We start from the raw sequence: 24,954 nt of genomic DNA on the forward strand, positions 1-24,954 counted from the left end.
GTCTGGCTCCACACTGGCCCTGGAGCCTGCTTGAGATTATCTCTCTCCCACACCTTCTTTCCCTTTCTCTCTCTCTTTCTTCTCTTTCTTCTCTTTCTTTTCTTTCTTTCTTTCTTTCTTTCTTTTCTTTCTTTCTTTCTTTCTTTCTTTCTTTCTTTCTTTCTTTCTTTCTTTCTTTCTTTCCCTTTCTTTCTCTCTCTCTCTAACTCTCCCCCCTTTCTTAAAAATAAATAGATAGATGTATAAATAAGGTATATTGCTGTGATATGAATTCTTGCTCTTCTCTATATGTAATCTTAGGCAGGTAACTTAATCTCTCAATTTCTAGTTTTCCTGCCTCTGAAATGGGGATAATAGCATCAATTTGATAGGGCTAGATTAAGGATTAAATGCTAGAACTCAATAAATAGTAGTCATCATTAAAAAAAATAAAAATAAACAAAAATTAAGGTGTTTACACTAATCATATCCCATTATTGTACATATACTTTTTCCCTTTTCTCTCTCCACAGTTTACTACAGCACCAATCACTCTAATGTTATTGGCTCACTCTATGAAAATTTAATTGTTTTCACTGACAGTTAATACGATCCTCTTTGCCAAGCTGGCCTTACAACATGTAACTACCTGACATTATACATGGCAGTTTATTGGCCTGGAAGGGTCTTGAGTATGTTAAAGAAACACTGATATTTCTCTGACTTACCCTCAAATTTTCTGACATTAAAAAAAATTTACAATGTAGAACATTTCCTCATAAATTGAAATAGTTTATAAATTCGTTAAAAAGAAAATAGCATGAAATTCAAGGAAGTCAGGGGAGAGGATACTGAATCTCACCTCATTTGTTCAAAGGAATTTAAAATAAAATAAAATGATTTAAAACTTCAATTAGTAGCTATCTTTTTTTTTGTTGTTGAGAAGGCTTTTTTTTTCTAAAAAGTTTATAATCATATTTAAACAAATGTTATATTTTGTTCCAAGACCAATGCTCTTTTACATGTTCTCTTTTAAAAAAATACATTTTCCTTTCTTCTTGGCAAGAAAAAAGGGGAAAGGAATATAGAAGAAATGAAGGAAAAACCTAGTGGAATTTCAGGAAATATTAATATTAACATTACAAAAGGAAATGTTAGTTTATATATGAATGAGCCCTTCTTAAGTCTTTCATATTTTTCTGGTGTCTAGATCTTTTGGGAAAAGATTTTATATTGAAATCAAGAAATCAATTAAAAATAAATCAAATTTACAGTTACCCAAAAACATTAGACTTTTCACCCATTTTGGTTTACCACCAAGTCCTCTTTGTATTTAGTTCCTATTACAATATATAAAAATGAAGCACTTAGAAAATAAATAATTTCTTAACTCTAAATAATTTAACCTAACTTAGACTCCAATTTCCCTTAAATACAAATTTAAGGGAAATACATGTATTTACATATACAAATATATTTAAAAATGTATTTCCCTTAAAACTCTTTAAAGAATTTTAAAATATCAAAAATGATTACCTTAGAATGATCATATGCATACGTGTGCTTCTGTGTCTAAGATTCATATTGGAATATATTTTTCTTTAAGATATACCCTATCAGTCTTCTGACATTTTTTCTCATCTAAATTGTTTTCTTTAGACAAAAACTAATACTCTGGGGTGCCTGGGTGGCTCAGATGGTTACACGTCTACCTTCACTCAGGTCATGATCTCTAGATCCTGGGATTGTGCCCCACATTGGGCTCCCGGCTCAGTGGGGAATCAGCTTCTCCTTCTTCCTCTGCCTCTCCCTCCCACTGATGCTTTCTCTCTCTCTCAGTCAAGATTTGTGTTTAAGTATTACCTTGCTTTTGTGACTATTTTCTGCACAATTTGTGTGTCTATATATGTTACAGTCCAACTCTTTTTAAAACCACACTTTTTAAGGATATTCTTTCAAATAATGTAATACCAAAAGTTTCTAATTTTAGGTCTTCTATCTAAAAAATAAGGGAAGTAGCATTCAAATTACTCAGGAGTACAAATTCCTGATCCACATAATTACTTTTAAATTATATCCATCAAATATATGTTAAAGGTAATTATTTACATATTTTGAAAAAATATGACTTTGAAATATAAAAGTTACTTAGAATTTTACATAATTATAGTTTATTTTCTCAAATACATTCGATTTTCTCAAATATAGTTTGAATTGGAATTTTCAGGCCTAAAGGTCATGTTTTTCTGCCATTTCTTGAACAGAAGATGTATGTACCAGCATGTTGATGTGCTAGGCATATGCAATTTAACTGAGGTGCCTAGGCAAGCTCCCTGCCTCTACCTGCTAGTACACTGAATAAAAGCTTCCTATACTAATTCCAAGGGGAGACAGTGCTTGAAGAGCTATCTCCCTCTCTCCTTACTTATTACAAGTAATAAAAAGTTCTTTATTTTCAAAACCTCCATGGGTTGTGTTCAATTTGACTCATACGAAGTGGTGAACTCCTTGGATTTGCTTACAATTTCTGTGAGAATCTTTGTTGAGGTAATACAATTTCTATATATCTCAGAAAAAAAAATAACAGGTACAAATATTTATATATAAGTATCTGTGAACAACTGTTGATAATAACAAAGGAATGAGAAACAATTTCAATGTCCATTAAAACAGGGGCAACCATGTGGCTCAGTCAGTTGGGCATCTGACTCTTGATTTTGACTCTGGTCTTGATCTCAGTGTTGTGGGATCCAGCCCCTCATCGGACTCTGCACTGGGTATGATCCCTACTTGGGGTTATCTCACTCCTTTTTCATTGCCCCTCCCCATAGCTCTCCTTCTAAAAAAAATGTTCATAAAAATTAGTAATTAAATGATTGCGGATTATGCATTCAACATCATCCCTAAATGTGTGTTCACAAATATAACTGTATGTATATGGAGAAAGATTAGAAAACATTATTTTGATAACCAATATAAAATGTATTTATATGTATTGGTTATCTGTAGTAAGTGGTTAAATTGTGTATGTAAAATGTAAGAAAACTGGACCATCTCTAGAGATTATCTCTAAAGATGAGAACTGATATTAAGAAAACAACCGGTAAAAACACAAACACACACACACACACACACACACACACACACACACACACACACGGCTTCTCCTTGGTAACAAACCCTGGGTCTCCAGACAGTGATTATTGTTCTTTGTTATTCAGAATACAATGTCAACTCCCATGTCCCAAAAGGAAATCAGGCATTCAAGACTTTAGAGAAATCTGTTGCTACTTATTCTATCTAGACAGAACCATTCCACAGTTTTCAGATATGTTAAATCCTATTACCAATTATCCTACTCCATAGGATTCTACTTCCTAATAACTGCAATTTTTGACATCTGCATTGTTTTACCTATGTCTCACTTAGCACCGCACTGACATTCCTTCTTTGCCTCTTTTATTTAAATTCACCAGAGAACATGTCTGATGGTGTTGAAAATCACCCTCAAATACATTGTTTTCACAAGATATCTCATCATAATATCAGACAAGGAATGCCTGATTTTATTCAAGTTTTAATCTCTGTCTCTACAATTTGTTTACAAACAATTAGGACCGATGGGATGTAATCATAGCAGAACCTTTATTTTCATACTACTGCCTTCTTTAAAAATATTCTGTAGGTATCTCCTCTGCTCCTGGATAAACTCTTGGGCAAATCTTAAGATCTTCCAGAATCCTCTTAAGTAATTTAAAATTTCCTATCAATTATGCCAAAAAAACACAACCTTGATTTAGAAATAGTCTTACATACAGTTTGATATTATCACTCAGCTCTTCAATCCAAATTGAGCAGTAAGCCTTCTATTTTTTTCCCTAACTAGTGCAGGTTAGAAACAGGTTCTCTGCCTCTTAAAAAGAGCAAATACTTGGAGCCTTCATTCTTTCTTGCTCTCTTTATTTGCCACTCTGTTGCTATTTCTGACCTGCCAGGATCAGAGCAAAACTGAGAAAGAAAGGGGTATTGAAAATTTTCAACTTGGTGGCTGCTCTTGTAAAAAGAACTTAGCACATTTAGTGCTTGGCAAATATTTAAAGCTTACTCCTTCTCTCACATACCCACTCTGGACCCATCAACTCAAACTCTATTGACCTGATGTTGACCTTGATGTTCCTTTCCTTCAGCTGCCAATCCTTTTCCAGAGTCTGGCTTTCCAGTAATCTACTCTACACAATTTCTATGTCTTCCTTGAAGATAATACTCCTGACTTGAGTAGGACTTAATTCCATCCTGGTTATCTCCCAAAGGGACCTGGTTATCTCCCATGTGGTCACAGGCTACATTCAACATGGAGGAAACTCGTCCCTGAAAAAGTTAGTCAAAATATCTTGCTCTCTATCTTCCTCTTTGAAAGTCACAATCTTAGTTAATGAAAGCATCTTTATTAGTTTCCTAGTATTAACGAACAAAGCACCGCAAACTGGGTGACTTAGAACAACAGACATTTATTGTCTTGCTATTCTGGAGGCTCAAGTTCTGAAACCAGGGTGTTGGAATGGCCATGTTCCCTCTGTAACCTTTAAGGAGAATCTACCCTTGCCTCTTCCTACCTTCTGGTAGTTTGCCAGCAATCCTTGGCATCCCCAAGCTCACAGCCTCAGCATTTCAATCTCTACCTCTAGCGTCACATGACAGTCTTCCCTCCCATGTCTGTATGTGCTCTTCATATAAGGATACTACTCAGTGAATTAGAGCCCACCTTAATGATCCCATCTTAATTTGACTACATCTGCAAAACCCCTTATTTCAAATAAAGTCACACTCAAAAGTACATGGGGATAGGATTTCAATGTATCTTTTTGGAGGCTTAATTCAACCCAAGGCAACATCTAATTAAGCTCTCCAAATGATCCCTCTCTCTTTAAATTTAAGGGCACTCACCAGGCCCATTTTCTTCTTAATGTATAGATGTGGTGGTAGGAGGGGGGGTTACAGTATGGGCATAATTTTCTTTAAATAATTTGAAGTAGGAGCAGAGCATGCCCCCTCAGGATATGCCACTTTGGTATGTGAATGATTTCAAGCTGAAGATAAAATCAAGGCCCAGCAGACTCAAGAAGTCCTTTTTACCTCCCTTTAGTCCCCTAAAATAACTTAGATAAGGGGATTGGACCAGGAAGATAAATCTTACCAGAGATCACTCTTTATATGGGAAAGATTTATTTGCACAATAGGCAAATATTTGTTTGCCAAACATTTGCTCTTTGCATCTTCCTGTGAATTGTTTTCCTCCTCTTTGAAGCCCTACATCCCTACCCTCTTCTCCTTAGCTTGGGATGATATTTAAGCTTCAATTACCTGACTGCTAAAACGTTTCATATTTTTATGGGGCTCCTGTATGCACAAAATTTGTTTTTCTCCTTTTAATCTGTTATATCAATTTAGTTATTAGATCAGAGAACCTAGAAGGGAAGAAGAAAGTTTTCTTCTCCTACACTTCCAAATAAAACCTTCTCTTACTAATCATTCTTTTAGCCTTCCTATTCCCCTTCTGGTGTCAGTAAATTTTACTTTTTAAAAATTGTAAAACTGGTTCCCTTGAAAATCTTCTCTGAGGTCTCATCTCACTTTGGTATCTCATACATTTTATATTGTAGTGAGTCAAATGAACACATTATTTTACGTATGCATTTAGTTGTGACAAATTTACATTGGTGGTGTTTACACCACCAAAATCAACATATAAAGAATGCCATCAACTCAATTAATTCCCTCTTGTCCATTTTAAGACTAGTCACCTCCCCAGCTACTTTATATTAAGGAACTCATCTAGTACAGGCTCATTTTTATGGATATACACTTTCATCTGTTCTGAATAAGTATCTAGCAGAATTACTAGGCTGTAGGGTAAGTATATACTTGATGATAAAAGAAACTTCCAAATGATTTTCAAAGGTTATAGTTACTTCACATCCACATTGACCCTTGATATTGTCCATCTCTTTTAAATTTTGGTATTCTAATAGGTTTTTAGCTTTATTTCATTATAATTTTAATCTGCATTAACCTAGGACTAGAAACACAGGACTAAAGACACTGTTGTTTTTTTTTAAATAAACATATTAGCTAGTAAAGTTTTGTCATGTGTCTGTTTAAAAGATTTGCCTATTTATAACTGAGTTAGTTGTGTTTTTATTGAGTGTTAGATTAAAAAAAATATACAAGTCTACACATACTTTAAAATATGCATGTATATACATATTGGACTGTAGTTTCCTTGTAATGTTATTGCCTTGTTTTGTTCTATCATGTAATGAAGAATCATTACATCTCCAACTGTGATTGTAGATTTTTCACTTTCTCTTTTGGTGTTATCAGTTTTTACTTCATTTATTTTTAAAATCTTTCTTGGGATCCCTGGGTGGCACAGCGGTTTGGCGCCTGCATTTGCCCTAGGGCGCGATCCTGGAGACCCGGAATCCCGGTGCATGGAGCCTGCTTCTCCCTCTGCCTGTGTCTCTGCCTCTCTCTCTCTCTCTCTCTGTGAGTGACTATCATAAATTAAAAATAAATAAAATAAAATAAAATATTTCTTAAAAAATATAATCTTTCTTAAAATACTAACTACTTAAATAAGGCATTTATATGTTTATTATATAATATTATCACACATTGCTAGCTAACCTAAATACTTTTTAGGGTTTAATATTTATCATTAGAAGATTTTCAGTTAAATATTTGTCAATAAGAAACAAGAATAATACTTTCATAATATATTTCCATCAAACATAAAATGTGTTTATTAAAGTTATACAGAAAAATGAAATAGAGTTCATCACTACGACTCTTTAGAGTATTGTCTATAATAGTAAGTGAGCCATTTGGTAGGCAAAAGTCACAGATACCCTGGTATGGGAATAATGGGAAAACAGCATGGGGTTGAGCTTAGGTGAAACTGAAATTAATTTTCACAGTTTAGTTGCCGGGTGGTCTCAGATGACATGGCTGTTTAATCTTAGCTAGTACAGGTGTGAAAGTCATAATATGAAAACTGACACATTCAAATAGAAAAAGAGACAATATTATAATTAGACTTCATACTCATGGTAAAGTGTGAAAGAACAAGCTTTTTTTCCACGGTGTTTCTGCACTTGAAAAAGCTACATAACTTTTGGAAGATAAACATGGACATTATACAGCTTTCATTCTCTGTATTATTTGTAACTAAAGGCTTTTTGGCTGAAGTTTATATTGAAGAGTTTTCATTTTACCAGTGCCTGAGATCAATTTTTAGAGCCATTCCAGTGTTGGAAATATGCCCAATTGCTTGGTGGGAGATCCTTTTTTATTCCATAGAGAGTGTTGTTTTTAAATTCAGAGCACATCCTCTCCCTTTTTCTATCTGATTAAGAGACAAATATGAAAAAAAAAAAAAAAAAAGAGAGAGAGAGACAAATATGATGTGGCCTGCTCACCATAGAATTGGCTGTGGAAATACATCCATTAGTTAGTTACTTCTGATAAGTTTTTACAAATAAAAATTTTATATATGATATTTATAATAGATAATATATGTTGACATATATTATTACATGTATGACTATACGTGGCTGACAAGATTACACTGCACTTATAAACATTCATAGTGTTATGGCCTAAACAGATACACAACTAACTTTACTGTTATTTTCTCTATGAACAAAGTATTGTGAAACTGAAAATATATGTTATTCCATTGATGACAACTCTCCATGCAGAATTACTGTGACTAAAATTCATATTTAGGGCTGTCTGAGTGGTATAGTTAGTTAAATGTCTGATTCTTGATTTCAGGTTAGGTTATAACCTCAGGATCATGAGACCAAGCCTCACCTTGCACTCCTCACTGAGCATGGATCCTGCTTTAGATTCTCTCTCTCTGGGGCATGCATAGGTAGTTCAGCAGTTGAGCATCTGCCTTCAGCTCAGGGCATGATTCTGGGTCCCACATCAAGTCCAATTGGGCTCCTTGCAGGGAGCCTGCTTCTCCCTCTGCCTATGTCTCTGCTTCTCTGTGTGTCTCTCATGTATAAATAAATAAAATCTTAAAAAAAAAAAAAAGATTATCTCTCTCCTTCTGCCTGCCTCCACCCCACTCCTGCTCTTTCAATCTCTCTAAAAAAAAAACTAAATATAAAATTCATTTTTAAAATTCTACTGGTAAGAAAATCCCTACTGAAATAGCTAATGCTTTACTGCCCCTGAAACCATTGTTTTTACCTATTCTGATTTATTTCTACAAAATATGCTGTTTTTTATTTCTCACACCAAAAGCCCATATAATTCCCTATGCCATACATTAAATAATTTATTAAAGATAAATAACTAATTCTTCATTATTGAGGCCATTAAACTTTGAATATAAATCGAAAGTGTTGCCAAGGCTATATATTAGGATTTAATCCATTTATTAAAATTATAAGAATAAGATGTAGTTTTATATTTACTATTTTATAATCCTTAAAATGACCTTTCCTAAAATATAAGCACACCAGCAAATTCAATCTGTGTTTATCCTGAGTTAAATATATGGAGAATTATTATAGTGTTTGCCTAGCTTAACAAATACAGGTACTACAATAATTTTAGGATAACATATATTTTGTGTTATGTATTAAATAAAATATATTAACAAAAAACTAGATGTTTTTACACATAAACTTTCCTTACAATGCATAATATTAAAGTAAAATTTAAATCACATCTACTGAATGAATGACACCTATTACATTGCATCTAAAATCTTATGTAAATTAAAAATTTATAGACTTTGAGTATATAATGAAACCTTTGTTTCAGAAAAAAAATAAATCAGTAAATTAGCACAATTTTCATTATAACTCAAAATCCAGTATAGTTGCTATTAGGAAGCCATACCCAGTCCCTTTATCTTGTGAAGCTGACTTCCTTAACATATGCCCACAAAATATTACCAGCCTGTGGCCGTGGAGGTAGGGAGAGGGAGAGGGATGGAAAATGAAAAGATTTCAATCCAAATTTGGTTGTGGTACACATCCTTTCTTCTCACATTCTGCTAAATGAAATTGATCACCACCTAACTCCATGAGAAGAAAAGGTAGAGATGAAAATAATGCTTCTGTGTGCCCAGGAGAAACACAAAGTGTATTTGGAGAAAACGTGTTTTTCTTTTGTCAGGAACACTAAACAAAAGAAGCAGAAAAGCTCACAACCATATGCATAAATATGACATATTTTTCTGGGATTTCCAGGGCAGCAGGGCTGTTGCAAATACTGGATGTGTTTGGCAAGAATAATGTAACTAATAAACCACAAGTGCTCTATTCACTTAAACTTTCTTTATTTCCGGAAATCAAAATTAGTGTCTCAAAGTGTAGACTGTGAGAGCTTCCTCTTCTACATTTCAAAATGTGTTAAATATTCAGAGTACTACAAAGTATTTCATAGTGGGATATTTCTTTTTCCTCTTTACTAAATTAGTTTGGTATTTCTTCAATGAACAAATTATCTTTCAAATGAAAACTAAAATTTTCTTTTACTATGGACAAAAATCTGGGAAAAAACATATTTCAATGAAAAGTTGAAGTGTTCTAATAAAGTATCACTAAACAATTATAATAACAAAATATGAATATGGACATCACTGTGTTAAGCATTTTCATATATCTTATTTAGTTTATATGAGATATTACTCTAAAATGAGTTTCTATTATTAAAGAAATGAAAAGATCATTTTACACTTAATAGAGCCCCTTGTGATCTAATATTGAGTCATGGACCACAGGAATAAAACAATAATTATTCTTCATTGTAAAATTATATTCTACTATATAATTAATTTACCATAATTGTCCCTGGTGACATATTATGTTCTTGGCTCACAGTAGTTGCCTTGCATCATGGTTATTTGTTTAATAATCACTACAGTAATCAAAAGTATGACAATATTTTTTGCCATTATTTTATTTACTGGTTTATAAAATCTTGAAACCAAGACATACTAAAAATTTCTAGGTACACTCTTATACTATATAAATAGCTACTATTAGGATTATTTATAAAAATTATTTATGAGATGTTTACCTGAATAATATTTGTACAGTGACCTAGCACTAAAGTAGAGTATCATCTCTATAAATCAAATGAAAGCTAGAACTTAAAAGTGGAAGACTTAAAGATTTTTGAAGTGGATTCCTCAACTACTGAAGAGAGGTAAAAATTAAAAATAAACACTGAGTTGTTAGAGTTCTCTAAAGTTGAGATTTGGTTACCAAGAGCTTTAACTTTTTTGTATATTTTATGGTAAGATTGCATTGCACTTCACTTGAATCAAAATATGAAAAGCATATATATTTTTTAAAAAAAAGCAAAAGTTTCCTTGAAAATTCTCTATCTAGATTTCTAAGGTTTATATACAAACCAAGAAAAGGTTTTCCAATGATTCTAAACATATCTCAGGACAAACATATCAGGTACTGATAAAATGTTAATGGATACTAAAATGATTATTTCATAAAGTATTCGATGAACAGTTCCTAATTTGTGACCATATTCTGGGTTTTGATATGTTCATATTGATAAAAAAAAAAAAAGGTTATCAGAAAGATGCCTGAAAAATCACACTTCATTTTGATTTCAAATGCATTTCAAGCATCTGGTACTGAATTTTAAAGCTAATAACTAATTTTAAATTCACCACTCTATTATATATGACTAAAATCAGTATTAATATACTCTCATCAGAAATGTTGCTATTTTATGAAAAGTCATGTTTTATTTTGAAAAGGAATAATTAAAGTCATAATTTGAGATAAAACAAGGAACTTTGTATGCTTTTTAGTGCTCTTACAGGTATACCAAGAGGACACTTTTTTAAAAATTTAAATCAGATTTATACATGGTCCATCAAATATAGAGATGATTTTTGATGTTTGAGGTTTCTGGATAGAGGGATGAGAGGATTATGATAACATAAGAGTGTCTATAAAAGTTTAATTTGTAGTAATAAATTTGTTTGCTAGACCAAATGTTAAGCTACTCAATGTCTTTGAGCCTTCAAATGAGCTTTATATACCCAATAGTCTCTCACTTCTTCATAACCATGATTGCTCAAAATAATCACAGCAGAGATGTATTAGGTGATTACAGTTTATGGATTAAGTGAAATGAATGACAGCAACTTTAAAGGGACTGGGAAGAGAAACTCAGATAACAGTTATAAAGTAATTGCACTACCAGTGAAACAGTATAGTGTTTTTACAGTTGGTGACTCAATACCAAAATCTCAGTAATTCTAGATTCAGCAGGCAGTAATCAGTAAAGTTATATTTCAACTGGACAGTACCATCATCAACTAAATCTAATTGAAGACTACCTCTTTCAAAAACAGCATAATACACATTATTCTCAAGCTCACATGTACCATTCACTAAGATAAACCAAATTTGGAGCCATACCCCTTAATAAATATAAAAGAATAGAAATAATACAGTTTGCTCATAGACCATATTAGAATTAAGCTAGAAACCAGTAAGAGAAATATAACTGGAAAACACTGAAATATTTGTAGATTAAATAATTCTTTCCCATAACACTGGGGGTTAAAGAAATTTAAAAATAGTTCAAACTAAATGAAAATAAAAATAAATCTTATCAAAATTTGTGAGATGCAAAGAAAACAGTGCTTAGAAGAAAAATTTATAACATTCATTGTATATTAGAAAAGAGAGATCTGATACCAATAATTTAAGCTTATACCTTAAAGAAGAAAACTAGAAAGAGGTTAAATGAAATTCCAAAGTAAACCAGATATAAAGAAATAACACAGACCAGAAATCTATGAAATTAAAAATGGGTATTCAATAGAAGGAAACTGGCAAACTTAAACTTGGTTCTTTGATACTAAAATTAATAAATCCTAACCGGATAACCAAGAAAAGAGAGAGGGAGAAAAAAACACAAGTTATCAGAGACTAAAGACAGGCTATCACTACTGAACATAGATATTAAAAGAATAATAAAGGGATATTATAAGCTACTCTATGTCCACAATATTGGTAAATTTGACAAAATAAACAATTTCTTTAAAGACACAAGTTACAAAAGCATACTAGAAGAAACAGATTATCTGAATAGACCTAAATCTATTAGAGAAATTGATTCAATAATTAAAAGCTAAAACAGAAAGCACAAGGCTCTAAAGCCTTTACTAGTGAACTCTAATGAAGAAACACACACACACACACAAAAAAAAAAAAAAAAAAAGAAAAGAAAAAAGAAAAAAAAGTAACAACACAATTTTCTATAGTCACTTTGAGAAAACAGAAGAAGGGATACTTTCTAATTCATACTATGATGCTAGTATTAATCTAATAGGAATACCAAACAAAGACATTATAAGAAAGGAATATTACTGATCACTATTTTTCATAAAGTGATGCAAAAATCCTCAAAAATATTGGAAAAAAATCCAGGCAGTATATAAAAAGTATTATACATATAATGAAAAGGGATTTATCTCAGGTACACAACTTTCAATATTTGAAAATTAATTATTGGAATCCATCATATCAATAGGTTGAAGAAGATAAATCTGGAAAAACAAAACTTGTTAAATGAACATTTATCTTCCTAATGACTTTTTCACCATTTACCTCCCCTAGCCCAAAGGAGTTTTCCTTTGGTCAATTTTTCAACAATTTATTGTTTCTTTATCTAAAAGGTATAAAAACTTCCTGCTTTGGTCATTTCTTTAGGCCTTCATTTTCTTGTGAAGACAATGCAAATGTGTGTCATAAAAATTCTTTCCTGTTAAACATTTTTTAACAAAATCAGTCTATGAAGAAAAATGACACGCTCTACCAATAGATGCACAAAAAGCATGTGACAAAAGCCAACACTGATCCATGATAAAAATTCTCAACAGACAAGAACTGGAGGAAAAGTTTCTCAACTTAATAAACACCTCCAAAATCCTACAGCCAGCATCATATTTAATGGTGAGAAACTGAATGCCTTCACACTGAGATTGGGAGAAAGCATGGATGTATCCTCTGAACACTTCTATCAACATTGAACTAGAAGTTCTATATAATGAAACAAAGAAAAAGAGAAGAGAAGAGAAGAGAAGAGAAGAGAAGAGAAGAGAAGAGAAGAGAAAAGAAAGAAAAGAAAAGAAAAGAAAGAAAAAAAAAAGAAAAGAAAAGAAAAGAAAAGGAAAGAAAAGAAAAGAAAGAAATAGAGGCTTACAAATTGGGAAAGAAGAGGTAAAACTATCTTTGTTCACAGATGATATGACTGTTTATGTAGGAAATCCCAAAGTCCCAAAGAACTGGGACTAATAAGCGATGATAGCAAATTTGCAGGATACAAGGTTAATTGCCTTTCCACATAACAGCTTGAAACTAAAAATATAATGCTATTTACATTCATATCAAAATTTCAAATGCTTAGGTATCCATCTCGCAAAATATGTACCATAAAAATATGAAGAAAAGACTGGGTAGCTTATAAACAACAGAAATTTATTACAGTTCTGAAAGCTGGAAGTCTGAGATCAAGGTACAGCATGGTCAGGTAAGGGTTGTCTTCCTGATGATGGACATGTCCTCATAGGGTGTAAGGAGCAGCCAAGGAGCTCTTTGGAATTTCTTTTGTAAAAGCACTAATCTCATTTATAAGAGCTCCACTCTGTTAGCCTGATCACCTTCCAAAGATCCAACCTACTAATACCATCACTTTTGGAAGTTAGAATTTCAATAGTTGAATTATAGGATCATCGAAACATTCAATATACAGCAAATACAAAATTCTGATGAAAGAAATCAAAGAAAGTCTAAATAAATAGAGATGTTTGATGTTCATGGGTAGAAAAACTCAATTATCGTTAAGACGTCAGTTCTTTCCAACATGATCTACAAATTCAATGCAATTGCAATCAAGATCCTAGCAAACTGATATTTTGTGGCTATCAACAAAGTAATTCTAAAGAAAAAGGCCAAAAATCCAGAGTACCAACACAATATTGAAGAAGAACCTAATCAGAAGACTGACCTACCCAACTCTGAGACTTGTATAAGGCTATAATAATGAAGATACTGTAGTATCGGTGAAAGGATGGACAAACAGATCAATGGAAAATAATAGATAGCCTAGGAATAGATCTAACAAATATAGTCAAATCATTGTTGATGAAGGAAGAAAAACAATCCAATGGAAAAAGGAGTTTAAAAAGAAAAATGATAATAGAACTGGACAAACACAAAGAAAACATATATAGACACAGACATTATGCACTTTACAAAAGTTAACACAAAATGGATCATAGACTTAAATTTTCAATGACTTAAATTTTCAATTGTAAAATTTTCAATCTCTAAGATTCCAAGAACACATTAAATCTAGGTGATCTTGAGTTTGGAGATAACTTTTTATATACAAAATCGTAAGAACTATACAAGGAAGAAATAATTAACAAGTAGGTCTTTATTAAGAGTAAAAACTTCTTCTCTGCAGATACACTGTTAAGGGAAATCACAGAAAAGCCACAGACTGGGAGAAAATATTTGTAAAACATACTTGATAAAGGACTTGCATCCAAATATGCAAGAATTTTTAAAGCTCAACGGTAAGAAAGCAAATAATAATGGGCAGAAGATAAGAATGCACACCTCACCCAAGAAGATATATATAGGTCAAGTAAGCATATTTTTTAAATTTTTATTTATTTATGATAGTCACACACACACACACACACACAAAGAGAGAGAGGCAGAGATATAGGCAGAGAGAGAAGCAGGCTCCATGCACTGGGGGCCCGACGTGGGATTTGATCTCGGGTCTCCAGGATCGCACCCGGGGCCAAAGGCAGGCGCTAAACCACTGCGCCACCCAGGGATCCCCAAATAAACGTATTAAAAGAAGTTTAACATCATATGACATTAGGATTTGCAAATTAAAACCGTAATGATACCAACACACACTGGTTAGGATGGCTAAAATCCAAAACATTAACAACATCAAGTACTGCCAGGATGTGGAGCAACACGAAATTTCATGCATTGCTGGTGGGAAGGCAAAAATATACAGACAGTTTGGAAAATAGTTTAACAGTTTCTTACAAAGGCAAACAGTCTTGTGTCATCCAGCAATCATACTCCGTATCTACCCAAATGATTTAAAAACTTGTGTCCACACAAAAGCCTACACCAAATTGTTTGAAATATCTTTATTCATAACTGCCAAAACTTGGAAGCAGCCAAGATATCCTTCAAAGGGTGAATGGTCAAACCATGGTACATCAATACAATGGAATATTATTCAACAATTAAAATGAAATTAACTATTGACCCATAAAAAGACCCTGGAGAAACTTTAAATGCATATTGCTACATGAAAGAAGGCAATTTGAAAAGGCTGCATTAAAAAAAAAAGAAAAGAAAAGAAAAAGAAAAGGCGGCATTCTGTATAATTCCAATGATGTGACCTTCTGAAAAGGTAAAACTATAGAGATAGTTAAAAGGTCTGTGGTAGCTGGAACTTGAATGGAGGGCAGGAAGATGAATATATGGAACATATGTTGGTTTTAGGGTAGTGAAAGTATTCTGTATAATACTGTAGTGGCAGATATATGACATTATATATTTTTCAAAGCCCAGACAACCATAAAAATTAAAAATAGAATCCTAATGTGAACTATAGATTTTAGCTAATATGTCAATATTACTTAATCAATTATTATTGTTTTTTTAATATTTTATTTATTTATTCATGAGAGAGAGAGAGAGGCAGAGACACAGGCAGAGGGAGAAGCAGGCTCCATGTAGGAACCCCGACGTGGGACTTGATCCCAGGTCTCCAGGAATACGTTCTGGGCTGAAGGCACCTAAACCCCTGAGCCACCTGGGCTGCCCTTACTTAATCAAATATAATAAATGTACAATATTAAGATGTTAATGATAAGATAAATTCTGGGAGAGCAATGGGGACATATGAGAACTTGCTGTATATTCTGTTCAATATTTCTGTAAATCTAAAACTGCTCTAAAAAGCAATGTCTATTAATTTAAAAAAATAGTTTTTATGGTGTTTTTAAAACAGCATAATTTAGCCCATCCTGTCTGAGGGATAAATTGGTACATATAAGTGGAATGCTGCCTCAAAAATTAAAATTTATTATCTGTGGCATTGTTTTAGGGGTCAGGCAGCGGGAGTGAGGAAAAAAAAGTTATGAGAGTACGGAACAGTATGCATAATTAATAGTCAAGTGGAAAAATATTTAGGTATTTAGGACATACACCAGCAATAAGTTAGAAGACACTTAACACAGCTAATATACCCCAGGGTACTGGATGATGGGACGTTAAAAATAGCTTGTTGGTAGCATGTGTTTTTTGCTTAGTTGTATTTGACAAGACTCTATGAGAAACTCAAAGGACTGGCCTTTTTGTAACCAATAATAAAAAGGAATAGAGAGAGTCAATAAATGTAGGCAGTAAAATGGAAAAGACAACTGATACTTGGTCAAAAATTAAATGAAAAAACTGTAGCTTCTTAGTCAAGAAATCCATGAAATAAAAAATCTAGCCTTGCCACAATGATTAAAACAAGGTCACGGCAATCGTATGATCCAATATTTCAAGCTGAAAATGGATTGACACTGCCTGACAATTCCTTTCAATTATAATCTTATTTGGCTCTTATCTGCACAATGATCACATTAAGAATGCATTGCTCAAAAGTGAATACCCATTATAGGAAATGAGCCAAGAACCCAATATTAGCAAGGTATTCCCAATTTAATGTGGTAAGAACATATTGCTGATATGAGGGACTATGCCGCACTTCATCTACTATGCATATCTACACAGCTAATATCCTCAATATATTCTGACTTTGAAAAATACAAATCACTCTTTTTCCAGTTCAATTTCTAATCTATATTTAAATTTATTATAGACAACTCATGGCTTTATACTAGAATTCTGAGCAAAATGAGAAAGTTAAAAAATATTTTTATTTTTTCTGCTAAACCTCCTTACAGTAGAGAAATGACATGCAAAATGATTTCATCCTCAATCAAATTTTTAACTTTCTTCAACTGAGAATCACATGTTGATCGGAATTTCTCTCCATACGTTATATTTTAGTATGTACAAAGTAACTAAAATTATAGAATATCATTCAAACCTATACTAGAAATGATTAAGAGATCCATAAGAAAAGAAAATGTGCTTGGGTCCTTTACATATTACCACTGAATTAGAATAATAAAAATAATAAGATCATATTTTTCTCTTAGGAGTATTACTGTGATACTGCCTTCTATTCTTAATAATAGAGTGGAGCAAATATAATAATAATCTAAAATAATATTATCCTATAGAGATAAAAGTAACAATTTTGAGATAAGAATTTATACTGAAGTTAAAATGATTTAACAAAAATCTTCAAAATCATACATATCATTTATTTTTAATTTGGAAGATATTTTTATTTTAAATATTAAAATATTCTATTACTGATAGTTTCTTGTAGGCAAAACTAAATATGATAAGGACTTTTTTTTACTTAACTTTTTCTTCTCCAGGATCTTTTCCCTTTCTTACTTTTAATCTGATACCTTTGCTTTATGGTATCATAGGCTCACAACCTTATTCACTTCAGCAGGGAGTATTGCATAAAAGAAATGCTTGAAAGGGTAATGGCATTCACTGCATCACTAATCTATTCTTTCAACTGTTGATTAGCATTGAAATTGATTTTGAACTACTTGTGACTAAAATGACATTAATCTAGCATTTGCTGTTAGAAACATAACACCTATTTCATGTTAGCAGGTGATGACACATCATTAATTTGATAACTTGATGTTGCAACTCCTTACAAGCTATCCAATATATTAGCTCAAAAGAACTTCATAAGAGAAAGTAACTGTAAATATCAGTTGAATATCTGAAGATGTCACCCTTTTTGGGGAAAGTGTTCGGACTAGGCAGTGTCAATGTATGCACCCAAATGTGGAATTCACATTTGCATCTTCCTCTTTATTATAACTCGCAATTCCTGAGCTTCTGATTTATTTGGTCAGGTATGATGCCAAGACATGATCAGTATCATTTAAAGCTCCTCTGGTTTAGACCTGGAAGCCAGTAATGAGAACCAGTTTTAACCCAATATTCATATATCCACACTGATGTATGCTTATCATCATGGAATCATTTATGTGTGCTCCAAAACCTTCTATAAATAGTAAGTATAAATATAAGTATTTTTACTCTTGGATCTCGGTAAGGAATTTTGTGCAAGTGAAAATTATAGTAATCTCTATATTTCCCTTATAATTTCTATAACAAATACTGCCTTACCTTAATGGCAAGAGTTTCCAACACTCTTTACTACAATGTTTTTATTCAGGTAGAAAAAATATTGGCATACATTTTTCTTTTTTTTTTAAGATTTTATTTATTTATTTATTTATTTATTTATTTATTTATTTATTTATTTGAGACCCAGAGAGAGAGAGAGAGAGAGGCAGAGACACAGGCAAGGGGAGAGGCAGGCTCCATGCAGGGAGCCTGATGTGGGACTCCATCCCAGGACTCCAGGATCACGCCCTGGGCCGAAGGCAGGCGCTAAACCGATGAGCTACCCAGGGATCACCATTTTTTAAATCTCAAAAAAAATCCTTTTTTAAAAAAATAGAACCACACTAACAAAACAAAAACAAAAAAGCTTGAGTTTATGGTGTTAGAATGAGTATTCATTCCCACTATTTCATCTACTGCTGTTTACAACTAATCAGTGTTTTATTTTTCTCAAAAATAATAAAAGATTCAAAAGAGATAAAGGAAAACAAAACTAGGAATAAAAACAACTATGTTTCTTAAACAAAACAAAACAAAACAAAATTTTGGCCTTGATATCAGAGGCCAGGATTCTAGGGATGACTCTGATGCTTCCTTGCTGTATGATGTAGGTAAACTTTTAACTCTGCTTTTCTCCACATTTATAAAATAGGAGGTTTGAATAAGGCTAAGTCTATTATCCCTTTGAGGCATTTATCCATAACCCCCTGCCCTGAATCTATTTCTAACACATAAAAAAAATTAAACTCACTTTAGATATATAACTGAGCCACATTTAGTTTGATTAGCACTGCAAAAATGTTCAAAAATAGGGCAGCCAGGGTTGCTCAGTGGTTTAGCGCCACCTTCGGATCAGGGCCTGATCCTGGAGACCCTGGATCCAGTCCCACGTTGGGCTCCCTGCATGGAGCCTGCTTCTCCCTCTGCCTGTGTCTCTGCCTCTCTCTGTGTGTCTCTCATGAATAAATAAATAAAATCTTCTAAAAAAATGCTAAAAAATATTTGTGACATGAATGTTTTTTCACTCTACTACTTTACCTTAAAATCCACATTTTCCAAAACTTAAGAGTTTCATCTTTAGCTTCTGCTACTGTGCAAACCATTGCTTTTGCAAGCTCCTTATCCAAATTTCATCCCATCAATGTTACTTCAATAGTTACCATTATTAGATATTTTTAATTATATTATTATTACTGATAGCAATAACAGCTTGCTTTTTACATACATTACCTGATACTCTTAACATGCTTTCACATACATACCTGCCATACTTTTTACATGATGTTGTTTTCAAGGAAAGTGTCATGACGCCATTTAATAGATGAAAAAACAACCTTGTTCTTTGAAAGCTGAAAAGCATTTTGAACATCTCTTCCTTTCCTCTTCATCACTACCCTTACTTTGATAAAGCAAACCAGCATGTTGTGAGCTACTTTCCGAAGAGTCCCACTTCACAAGGAATGAAAGGCAATCTTTGGCCAATAAGCAGCAAAGAATTGTGGCCCTTATTATGATAGCACTTGAGCTGAGTCCTGTCAACAACCGGGTGAGTGGTCTTGGGATTCAGTCCTTCCCTAGTGAAGATTCAAGTTAACTAGAGACTCAGCTGAGACTTCAATTAAAGCCTCATGAGAGATCCTGAGCCATAGGACCTAGATAAATCAGGCCTAGATTCCTGAAAACAGAACCTGAAATAATACATAGTGCTGTTTTATGACACTAAATTTTGAGGTAATGTGATATGCAGAAATAGACAATCTTCTGCAACAGTTTAAATTACTAAATTACACATAATGTGCCATTCAGCTGCTCATGATTCTCAACTTTCTTTTTGGAAGTACACTTTTTATTATGTATACATGACACACAATTTTCAAAGTGTAAATGTAATGGACAAAACATAGAAGTATCATTCAGAAATTACACTCTTTGTGCTCTAAAGGGAATCATTATTCCACCCAACCTCAAGTCACTTTATCTTTGCAAGGAAGAATTATGAAAAGGATAACTCTGAGTTGCTTTCTCTTTGTGACTTTTTCTTTGTGTATCTCCTCTGAAGTGGGAGAGTGTTTGATTTAACCGGTGAGGGCCTAATATCCCTGTAGTACATTACCAGTGTTTGGGTTACTAACTACAGCATCAGGAATCTGTCTCTGACTCTGAGTTGTGCCACTGAATGGATGGATCATGATTTAGAAGAGAAGTCTCTTTCTACTCCCTGCTACTGGGTGGTTTGCACTTTTAGGGAAGTCTCAGATCTCAGAACCTTTCTTCTTGGGATTGATGGGCCATTCTTTCTCACACAGTCTTTTTAGAAGCTAAGGAATTGGCAAAGCAAAACTGAGATGCTCCATGAAGATATCTTGTTAAATGAAATCTGAGACCACATAAAGAAGTAAATTCCTCCCCCACGACTTGATGTCTCAATTTGAGCCCCCCAGTAGGAAAATCTCATTTGATAGCAGCATAAATTTGTTTTGTGTCTTACATTTAATGAAGAATAAGCATTCTTAAGTTATTGGGTCACCAGTAATAAAGTTAATGATGACACCTATTTACTTCTGTGAACATGGTTTCTAAATAGTAGAAATCAGTGACTAAGAGAGCTAAGTGATTGTACAAAGAATCCCAACAAGTTCCAAATATGTAATTTACCTGTTTATGTTACACAAGTCATATTTCCTTAGATTTTTTTACCTGTAAAAATTACTGGCACATTTGCTTTTATATACTCACAGATATTATAACGACTAAATAAGATAATAATATATATTAATTGTTGTATTTAAATTATTACATGCTATTCCAGGGTAAATAACAAATACAAACAAGTACATGATATTCAGGTAGTGTTTTAAAAGACAAACTCACATCTCCAAAATGGGAATTAAAAAAAATATATTTAGCTCATTTTGAGTCCCTTTCTGCTTGCCATTCTATACTACAAACAACTGCCCTGATTTCCACCTCTGGACTTTTATTCTTATTCTCCTTTCTGCTGCAATGCTCTTCAATCTAATTGGATTTAGCTCCTGGCTCAAATGGTTGCCCTTTGTTCATCTGGGGCAAGCTGCTCTTTGGAGAGGAATCACCTGTCTATTCTTCATAAAAGATTAGCTTGTCCTCATTTCCATCACTCTCTGTCCCTTTATCCTGACTTATACTAAAATATTGAGCTTATCACTATTGTATATTATTTTTCTTTAGCTTTATTGTCATTGTCCCCCACAGAGGAGAGCTTAATCTTATGAGGATCATGACTTTATCATGTTCAATGGGTAATTCAACCCAAAAAATACAGAATCTATAATGTGCATAGCATTGCTGAATATATACATAATGGGCAAATGAACAAACTACATTTATTAGTAGATAAGGGCTAATTAAAGTATATCTTCTCTCCAACTACCAAGTTACTCCAAATGGTCAAATGAGGAGAGAATTGGTATATCATTTAGTGAGTAAAGATATAGTTGTAAACGGACACCAAAAAAGTCAAAATAAGCAATGTGAATCTCTGTCAAAATAAACATATACGTTTTAAATAAAGTCAGAGGTTAAGTTAGTGTTATCAGTCAACAAAATATCAGAAAGAATATGAAGACATTGTAAATTAACTTAAGAGAATTTAAAACAGCATGATACATAATGCAAGTCTGAACGAGAGTATAGAAGATAAGCGGACCACCAAAAAAAAAAAGCCTTCTGAAGACACAAAAGGGACTTCATCAAGCAACTCCCAAAGGACAAGGTCAGAGAAAGCAAAACTGAAGGGCAAAAGACAGAGAAGGAAAGCCATTGCTGCCAGATAAAATTTATTTACCTTTTACAGGTTCCAAAAGAGAAGTCCCAATCTCTTAGTAATTCACTACATCTGGTGTATTTTGACACTCTGAATACCAAGTGTATTATTTTACATGCTATTTTTTCCATCCAAAGTCAAACTGATTAAAGGCACTTTTAACCCTTCCTTATACCCACTTGTTGACATGGTGTCTGGAATGTTCCAAATGCTCAATAAATGTTAATAGTAGATAAGCCTAACTTCTTTTTTTTTTCTAAAGATTTTATGTATTTGAGAGAGAAACAGAGAAAGAAAGCATAAGCAATGAGGGAGAGGCAGGGAGAGAGGAAGAAGCAGGCTCCCTACTGAACAAGAGGCCCAATGCCATGCAGGGCTCTATCCAAGGAGCCTGAGATCAGGACCTGAGCCTAAGGCAGATTCTTACCTGAATGAGCCACCCAGGTGCCTCTCAACTTCATTTCTGATGCTAAAGAAATTTTGCTTTTTTTTTTTTCCTAAGAAGACATTTAACACTGTTTAAAAAACAGGATGGAGGAATGGACAGTATGGAAATATACTAAAGATTAAAGATCGCTTTTAGAAAAATGAATTCATGATAAATTAATGTTTTCTGAACAAACTGTCAGAAAAGTTTAGCAGTGTTTAAGTAACACATTTTATTTTCTTTAATCTCCCTCTATAATCCAGAAATTGCAGATCAATATGTGTTCAATTTGAAAATAAAAGGCTGAAATACTACCTCACCATAAAAATGATTATTCTGACAATGTTTTTGTGATATTTGAGGTGAAAATAATAGCAAGGGTCTATTGTACTGCCATTTAAAATAAGTAAACTAGTAAAAAATGAAAGACTCCCACAGAACAACTTGGGGACCATAAACATGGGAAAGCAACAATAAAAATCTCAGGAAGACAAACACATAAGATATGTTTCACTAAAGTCAAAGAAAAATGGAATTCAAGAAAAATCTCAGAGGTATGACCATGACCTTTAAAAGTAGCCATAAAAGGAATAAAATAAATAAAAACAAATATATATGTCATCAAGTATTTGATTCTCCTCCAGAGAGAGAGATAGGGAGAGAGAATATATGTGCACAAATGTAAGTACACCAGAAAATAGCTTCCATTTGCCACTGTGGGGTGTAATACACAGTGTACTGTTGCCATTAAATTGTTGATATGCCAGTCATTCTCTATTGTCTTTGTTTTGGGTTTCCTGGATAATCTCACTAATATATTCTTCCAAGTGAATTTTCTAACCAATATGCCTAGCTCAGGGCTCAAAGCAGGGACTTGACCCTTTTTAATTGAAATTTAAAACATTCATAAATTAATTGGGGAACAATTGAGTTTAGGGCTTTTGGTTTTGATTTTTCCTATCCAAGTGAATGATGTTTTTTTTTTTTCTATCTTTAAGTCTATTCTTGTGTCTTTAAAATATGTATTTCAGTTATTTGTATAGGTTCTCTAGTATTAAGTTTATGCCTAGGAATATTTCACCTTTACTATCAAAATATCTTCTTTCAGTATTTCTTTTTTTTTCATTTTATTTATTTATTCATGAGTGACACAGAGAGAGGCAGAGACATAGGCAGAAGAAGAAGGCCCCCTCCTGGGAGCCCGATGTGGAACTTGATCCCAGGACTCCGGGATCACTACCTGAACCAAAGTCATATGCATAATCCTGAGTCACCCAGGCCCCTTTGTTGTTTTGTTTTGTTTTGTTTTGCTTATTTATATCAATGAAGATTGTTTTCAGTACGTTGGTTGAAAAAAACAGGCATTTAATATATTATTTTTTAATAGAGGTGTAATTGATATAACATTAGTTTTAGGTATACAATATAATGAGCTGATATTTGTATATCTTGTAAAATGATCCCAATAGGTCTAATTAATATATATTACCATACATAGGATAATTTTTTCTTGTGATGAAAACTTTTAAAATCTACTCTCTTACCAGCTTTCAAATATACAATACAATATGACTAACTGTAGTCTCCATGCTGTACATTTCATCACCATGACATATCTATTTTATAAGTAGAAGTTTTATATCTCTTGTCATCATCCACCCATTTCTTTCATCCTCTACCACCAGCTTCCAGGAACCACAAATCTGTTTCTCTGTGATCTTTTTTTTTTCTGGCTTTGTTTAGATTCCTTACATAAGTGAGATCATATGGTATTTATCTTTCTTTGTCTGACTTATTGTCTTAATATCTGTTTTCATTTTGTAATTAACTATGTGATGATTCCAAGATGTCTAGTCCAGTTATAAGCAAGTAGAGATATTTTTTTTTCTAATTTTGATCCTACTTACTGCTTTGTTTCACCTCGTGGCAATAATTAACATCCCTAAAACTATATGTCATGAACTTGGAAGAATCTGTTAGTTCTAGGGATGCTGACAGAGATGGGAGACAAAGAATTTTGTTACAGCTAAGTAAGTAGACTGTTTCATATTTTTATTGGTTCTTCTTGTCCTCCAAGTTCTACACAGGGGTGATATAGAACAGCCTGGATAGATATTGTTTACACAGTGGATTTGTATCAAAACTGATGAACTCCCAACTTAGGATACCCCAAATCATATAAAGAGGAAATAAGTTCAAACCTTGCCCCAGAGAAAGGCACCTATTAACTGTCCTGGTTAGTAAACATGTCTGACCTGGCCCTGCTGGGAACCATTTTGCCTGACTCTAAAACTGTTACTTATACAGACACAATTGAGATGCATTCTAGAACAAAAATTGAGATATGCAGAATGACCATG

This window comes from Vulpes vulpes, chromosome 10, assembly GCF_048418805.1.
Source record: "Vulpes vulpes isolate BD-2025 chromosome 10, VulVul3, whole genome shotgun sequence".
NCBI lineage: Eukaryota > Metazoa > Chordata > Mammalia > Carnivora > Canidae > Vulpes > Vulpes vulpes.